An 8,078-nucleotide genomic window follows, 5' to 3' on the forward strand; every position below is an offset into this window, starting at 1 on the left:
CAGTAGATCATGCAATGGCATAGAGTGGAGTAGCGTGTTGTAGAGTGAAGTGTAGGGGCATAGAGTAGAGTAGAGTGTCATACAGTTGCATAGAATGGAGTACAGTGCTGGAGAATGGAGTTTCATAGAGTGAAGTAGAATGTAGTCAAATGGAGTGGCATAGACTGAGTTGTCATACAGTAGTGTAGAGTGGGTTAAAATATTGTAGAGTGGAGTGTAGTCAAATGGAGTAGCGTACTGTAGAGTGGAATTAAGTGTCATTAAGTGGAGTAGGCATTCTGTAGAGGTTCCGAAAGTGCCCTAAAGTGAGGTAGAATCATGTGGAAAGAGTGTTGTAGAGTCAAGGGACAGTGTAGAGTGGAGTGGCAAAGAATGGATTAGTGGAGTGGAGTGAAGGAGAGTGGAGTTGAGTGAAGTAGTGTGTCATAGAGTTGAATGGAGTAAAGTGGGTTGGAGTGGCAGAGAGGAAGTTGCTTAGAGTGTAATAGAGTGGAGTAGAGTGTTGCAGAGTGTCACAGAGGGGGGAGTATTTAAGCCAAAACTTTGACAAACACAAAAAATTATGAAATCTGCATTGCTTACTATTAAAGATTTTATTCCACAACTGCAAACATGTTTTCCTCCGGAGTTCCTATCCAGCTCAGCCGCTGGTCTGCTTAGCTTGGAGTCTCTTGTCTCTTTCCTCAGGGATTGGAAGACGGATGCCCTTTCCATGGGGTTACACTTGCAAATTACAAAAATGTTTGAAAGTCAGGTGGCAAAGATATTGCCATTAGTATCCTTCACATGAACAATATTGAATGAGCCTGGACGCCTCTCTCTGTTGGTGATGTTTCCTCTTGGCCCCAAGTTAGTACCACCAATCACCATACAGAGGTTACTGGTGCCAAACCTGATGAAGTCAGTGACTTTACCAGTTTCCAGATCAATCTGCCCGGTGTCATTCACCTTGCTAGAGAGGGTCAGGGTAGCTGATGTAGCGGGAATCATAAGATTGCCTTGGTCCTACAACAAACTTACTCACCTTGCACAGTTTGTACTTAGTTTCCTCAGCTGTAATATGGTGAACTGTGAAAGGCCCCTTGGTGTCATATACTATACAGAAATGCTCTCCAGTCTTCTCTATACGAATGACATCCATCAATCCAGCTTGGTTACTGATGTTAGTGCGGGCCTTGCCGTCATTTTGGATGAGTTGCTGCATGCAAATCTTTTTCACCTCATCTACCGTTAAGGCATACTTCAGTCGGTTTCTGAGAAAGATAATTAAGGGCAGGGTCTCCCTCAATTTGTGGGGACCAGTTGATGGATGGGGAGCATAGAGTGGCATAGAGTGGAATGTCGTAGAAAAAGAGTGGAGTGGCAGAGAGTGGAATAGAGTAGAGTGGTGTAGAGCAGTGTGGTGTAGAGTGAAATGGAATACAGTGGCATAGAGTGGAGTGACATAGAGTGGGATAGCATAGAGTGGAGTAGCACAGAGAGGAGGGGAGTAGTATAAAATGGAGTTTAGTAGAGTGGAATAGCATAGAGTGGAGTGGCATGTGCAAGTGGAGTGGTGTAGAGTTGAATGGCATGTCGAAGAGTAGAGTGGAGTATCTTGTCATAGAGTGGCGCGTCGTACAGTGTCTTGCATGTAGAGTGGAGTTGCATAGAGTGAATTGGTGCAAGGTAGAGTGGTTTTGAGTGGAATAGCGTAGAGTGAAGTGGCATAGAGTATCATGTCATAGAGTATCCTGGCATGCAATGGTGTGACATAGAGTGTTGTGGCGTAGAGCTCATAGAGTACAGTGAAGAGGCATAGAGTGGAGTGGTATAGAGTAGAGTGGGTTAGAGCAGAGTGGCTATGAGTGGAGTGGGGTCGACTGGAGTGGTGTAACTTTGAGTGGTGTAACGTGAAATCCAGTGCCGTTGCGTGGAGTGGAATTACATGGATACTCAGAGTGAAGTGGAATATCACGTAGTAGAATGGCATATCATGGAGTGAAGTGGAGTGGCATGTTGGAGAGCGTCTTTTGTGATATATATTGGCTTTGGTTTGATTTCAATAGGTACCGGGGAGTAAAGTAGGGAAGAGCATCATACAGTGTAGTGTCTTATAGTGGAGTGTCGTAGAGTGGAGTACAGTTGAGTAGAGTTGGGAATGATGGAGGCCCTTACAATGGAGTATACTATTTTAGAGTGGAGTGATATACAGTGGAGTGGCATGTCACAGAGTACACTGGAGCAGCATTGAGTGGAGTGTCATAGAGTGAAGTATCATAGAATGGAGTGTCGTACAGTGAATGTCATTGACTGGAGTGTCGTGGAGTGGAGTAGAATGGAGTTTTGTTGAGTACAGTCTTGTAAAGTGGCATAGAGTGCACTAGAGTGCTATAGAGTGGAGGGACATAGAGTGGAGTACAGTGTTGTAGAGTGGAGTGTTGTTAAGAATAGTGTTATAGAGTGGAGTGGAGGAGAGTGCTGTACAGTGCAGTGTCATTGAGTGGTGTGTCATAGAGCAGCATGTTGTACAGTGGAGTGTGGCAGGTTGCTGTAGGTTGGAGTAGAGTAGCATAGAGTAGAGGGGCATTAAATGGAGTAGAGCATTCTAGCATGGAGTGGCATATAGTGAAGTTGCGTGTGGTAGAGAAGAGTGAAGTGTCATACAGTGGGGTGCTATGTCATACAGTGCAATTTCATAAAGTGGAATGGAATGGCATGTAGTGGAGTATCTTTTGTCATATGTAATTTTTTTGGTTTGATTTCAGTAGGTACCAGGGAGTGGAGTGGCATTTCGCACATAGAGTGAAGTGCTGTGGCATATAAGAGCATTTCATAGAGTCTCTTAGAGTGGAGGTGAATAGAGTTGAGTGGTGTACAATGTAGTGGCATGTCGTACAATGGAGTGGTGTGTCGTACAGTAGAGTGGCAAGTTGTATAGTGCATGTTGTAGAGGGGAGTGGCATGGAGTGACATAGAGCAAAGTGATGTCATAAACTGAAGTGGCATGTCACAAACTGAAGCAGCGTGTTGTAGAGTGGAGCGGCTTGTCATTCAGTGGAGTGGTGTAGTAGTGTGGCATGGCGTGGAGTGTGTCTTTTGCATTTTCCATCAACAGATATGGCAGCAAAATGACTGAGCTCTTGGTCTCGATATGATATATATATATATATATATATTACCTACTGGCGGTCGCCAGTAGGTATATATAGTTAGGATTTTTTCTCTATGGGTTTTTTGAAAATTCTATGTCTAATAACTTTGGCGTTTGTGGACGGAATTGGCTGAAATTTTCAGGAAATTGGCACATTTTGTTTCTGAGCAGCCCCTGAAATTGGGGGGGTTCGTCCAGGGGGGTCGAGAAAAAAGGGGGGTCCCAAAACGTGTTTTTAACATTGAGTTTTCCATAGGGCGGTTGGCCTCACTTTTAGCCCGAACGGCTGAATGGATTTGCACGAAACTTGGCAAAATTGTAGGGACTGGTAGCCCGATGTGCCTTTTGTAGGTCTCAATATATGTGCTCCAGTGGATTTTGAGAAATTAACGTTTAAAAAAAGATATATATCTGTAACAGCGGACCGGGCAGCGCTCCAGTTCGCGTACTTTTGCGCAACGGAGCTTTGTGAAGCGAAGCTGATTGGTTCTCCGGCGTCTGTCAACATTCCAAACAGTCCGTAGCGGCCGCCATCTTGTCTCTCGGTAGGATCGAGAGACAAGAGGAGGCGAAAGGGAAGGGGCAAATGACGATAAGGGGGCATAGTAGATCCTCCCTGACCTCTTAGGTTTGATGTACCATTTTGCCAAGTTTGGTGTAATTCCGTTCAGCCATTCAGGCTGTAGACGTATCTAAATGTCAATAATCGAACGGCTGAATGGATTTGCACGAAACTTGGCAAAATATTAGGGACTGGTAGCCCGATGTGCCTTTGCTAGGTCTCAATATATGTGCTCCAGTGGATTTTGAGAAATTAACGTTCAAAAAAAGATATATATCTGTAACAGCGCTCCGCTTCGCGTACTTTTCGCGTTACGGAGCTTTGCGAAGCTGATTGGTTCTCCGGCGTCTGTCAACATTCCAAACAGTCCGTAGCGGCCGCCATCTTGTCTCTCGGTAGGATCGAGAGACAAGAGGAGGCCAAAGCGAAGGGGGAAATGACCATAAGGGGGCATAGTAGATCCTTCCTGACCTCTTAGGTTTGATGTACCATTTTGCCAAGTTTGGTGTAATTCCGTTCAGCCATTCAGGCTGTAGACGTATGTAAATGTCCTATGGAAAATTGCATGGGGAAAACACATTTGAAAGTGTTGAAATTTAGAACCAATTAAAATGTTACTTTGGTTTTGTATTTGTGTGTGATGAAAGTTAATTGGTTATGTATATATGTCAAATGAGAGGAAACCACAGCAATTTTGTGATACTACTGTCTGAGGTACATTTGTGAGGAATTTTTGGTGGTGAATTTCTGGTGTTTGATTTACACAGTACTAACACTTCTCCTACTTTTAAAAAGGTGAGTTGTTAATTTGTAAGGGGAACTATGTTGTACACTTGAAGATAATTTGAAAAATGTTTTCTGTTATTTATTTGCAGTCCTTTCTGTTATACTAAATACTTGATAAAGTTATTTTTATATTATGTATTACTAAAAACGATAAATGAAAGTGATTATTTTTTTCTGGAATTTACAGCAAGCAATTTCAAAATAAAATGGCTCACAATGAAGAGACCGTGGCAATTTCTTTTGAATTGTCCACTACATTGATTGAAATTGAGAGCACCAATAATGAAATATTGTCACATGGAGGAGATGACTTGTATGATTCCATTAGATTGATTGAAATGGACAGCACCAATAATGAAATATTGTCACAAGGAGGAGATGACTTGAATGATTCCACTACATTGATTGAAATTGAGAGCACCAATAATGAAATATTGTCACAAGGAGGAGATGACTTGTATGATTCCATTAGATTGATTGAAATGGACAGCACCAATAATGAAATATTGTCACAAGGAGGAGATGACTTGAATGATTCCACTACATTGATTGAAATTGAGAGCACCAATAATGAAATATTGTCACGAGGAGATGACTTGAATGATTCCACTACATTGATTGAAATTGAGAGCACCAATAATGAAATATTGTCACAAGGAGGAGATGACTTGAATGATTCCACTACATTGATTGAAATTGACAGCACCAATAATGAAATATTGTCACAAGGAGGAGATGACTTGAATGATTTTTTTGATCAATCTGTTGATGGCGAATTTATCGAATGTTTGGAGACCATAGAGTTACAAGAATCATCATTGCAGACTTTTCATGAGGAAATTGCTGATGAGGACGTGTTACTAGTTCTTTCAAATTTAGAAAATTCTGAAGAATAAATTTATATTTAGAAATCAAAAATTGTTTGAGACATTATTCATTTTTATTTTTAATTTATGAGGTTGTAGCGAAGTGATTGTAGTATAACATGAGACTTATAGTATAGAGTGCAACATTTTTATGTTACATGGTAAGTTTACTCATATTTACTTCCCTTCTGCCACTATATTATCTCCAATGTGTATTTGACATCTCTTCTTCATCTCCGGCCTCCTTTCTCTCACTGTGTGTCTCCGATGCATCTTATCGCTGCTATTTTGTGTAATTACAGAAGAGAGTAAAATAAAATAGTTCGGAACGTGAAAAGGGGGCAAAGTAGAGTACCCCTCACCCCGTAGGCCTTTTCAGGCGGTCCCAAAAGGATCAGTTTCTGCTTTCCTGAGAGATTATGGTATGAGTTCCATATACCACAATAATTTGCATTACAACATGCAAGATATCTATCTCCTATTACCAACTTTTGGAGATATTCGCGCTAAGCGCGAATATCTCCAAAAAGTTATACCTGCCCTGAGCAGTTCTTAGCCATGTTATCCAATGGGAGGTGGATAACATGGCTAAGAGCATTAGCTCGGTAATGCATGAATATCGCTGACTTTTTAGCGATATTCATGCATTGCGGCCGTTTTTTATCGCATTTGCGATAAACCTTGATAATAGCAAGGTTTATCTTCGATAATTTCTGACGATGCTTAGCGGTAAAAAATTCGTTGGTAAGCATCGTTAGCGATAAATATCGCTTAACTTTGGTAATATGCACCAACGTCTGTTAACGTTCGATTCGAAGGAAATGAGGAAGTGTTGAAAAACATTGTTTGCGCCATCTTGCCTTTTTTGAAATGCCACACTTTTGTCGTGTACGGCAGCCATTTTAGATGCCTTGACCAGACCCACTCTCTGCACGCTGTCGATTCGTAGCATGGCTCCCCACCCTCGCAAGCATCTTCCCCAGGCACTGGTCACCCCCGCTCTCTGTCTTATGCATGGGCAATAAACCTCCCCCCATCTGCGCTGCTCTTCCCTGAGAATCACACTCTGTGCCCGCCCGACACCTCCCTTTCGCCCTATTCACTACCGCACCCTCTGACACTCCTCTTCCTCTGTGTCCGATTGTCCAGGCTATCAGCTAGCCCTGCAGATGTAGTTTATGGCTCCAGCTGTAAAGAATCACCCCTCTTTAAAGGAGTTATAGTAGATCAAGGCCCACACCCGATGAGATCCGTCACACCACACGTGTTCCTACTATCTGAAAACCATCCTGTATTGTGATTGGGGAGGGGACCGAGCCTGAAGCGGAAGATTCCAGGAATGACTCTTTGTACATCAAAGTTTTTACAATTATGTGTCACATTAAAAATATATAGCACTCCAACAAAGTAGTAGGAATATAAAACTTTAATAACATATAAATATATACAACAAAACAAAAACAGTAAAAACATTTAAACAACGAAGAGACCGTGGCAATTTCTTTTGAATTCCTGATGAGGACATGTTACTAGTTCTTTCAAATTATGAAAATTCAGAAGATGTTGCCTGGGGGTGGGTCGTCAGTAGCAGTCTGTTGTGCGAATAGTTCCAAGGCAGCAGAACGCGCTGAAATCTAGATGGCACGAAAGTGATGTCTAGTAAGTTGCCGCCCAGCAAATAACGGCGTGGGGCGCCGCGGGGGGTGGATTGTCAGTAGCGGTCTGTTGTGCGAATAGTTCCAAGGCAGCAGAAAGCGCTGAAATCTGGATGTCACGAAGGTGATGTCTAGTAAGTTGCCGCCCAGCAAATAACGGCGTGGGGCGCCGCGGGGGTGAGTGAGTCCAGTAGGCACCACAGCTATTCTTACCGGCATTGCAGAATTACTGCTGGGGACAATGCCTGTGCTGTAGCAGGGTCACAGCAGAAACAAAAAGGATTCTGTTGAAGATGTTGTTGGTTTTCAATTTGAAAACAGTTCTGGTGTCAATTGCTATGCTAATGTAGTGGTTAATGTTTTGTTTTCTCTAGAAAATGTAAAAGAGGGGGAGGCAGTCCAAAGTTCCGTTAAAAGGGCAAAGGAAAGGATCGGTGGTTTGAACTATCAGTCAAAAAGGGGAGGGGGTGCAACAATTTTTCCTACCGGGTCACACTGTGCTTTCACCGGAACTGAGGTCTGCAGGATTCTAGTAATTCAAAGTGAGGCTGGCGCCAGCATGGGAGCGCCGACGTCCCGCGGATACAGTTTCGTCACTCCACGGGCGATCATGGCAGTCATTCCCCATCGGGGGTGTCTGCGGGGGTCGGAGACTCCCGCGGCTCCTGTAGAATCTTCAAGGTCGTGGAGGACTACGGTGGTGGAGTCAACCAGTGACCGGGCCATTTCTTTATGCTGGGCCCACTCTTGGCAGGTCGACCGCCATTTTGAGAGTTCGGTAGCTACTGGCGATCGCGGGGTCAAATGAGCGGACGGGCTCCACCCTGCCGGGCGAGACGTTGCAGCATCGCCACAGTGGAAGAACCCTTTTCCGGGCGCTTGGAGCGCCGAGGGTGCAGGTGGGAAGCCTCCACTGGGGAGGCGGGAGCGGCCTGTTCGCATCGTCTCTCCCTCCCAGTGCACCCCACGGCGTCTCGCTTGAGATTTGTTATGGCCGGACCAGGCGATGAGGACGAGGGGCGGGGGGTCGGAGGCATGTGCAAGACATCCCCCCCCAGAGTTGTCGCAGCCATTAT

The 8,078-nt window shown here is 44.0% G+C and overlaps 1 pseudogene; it reads right to left on the minus strand.

Annotated features, from left to right (window-relative positions):
• Positions 1-640: 640 nt before the first annotated feature.
• On the minus strand, positions 641-1,330 carry LOC144828231 (small ribosomal subunit protein eS4-like; annotated as a pseudogene).
• Between the last annotated feature and the right edge of the window lie 6,748 nt (positions 1,331-8,078).

The sequence above is a fragment of the Lissotriton helveticus genome, chromosome 4_1 (genome assembly GCF_964261635.1).
Source record: "Lissotriton helveticus chromosome 4_1, aLisHel1.1, whole genome shotgun sequence".
NCBI lineage: Eukaryota > Metazoa > Chordata > Amphibia > Caudata > Salamandridae > Lissotriton > Lissotriton helveticus.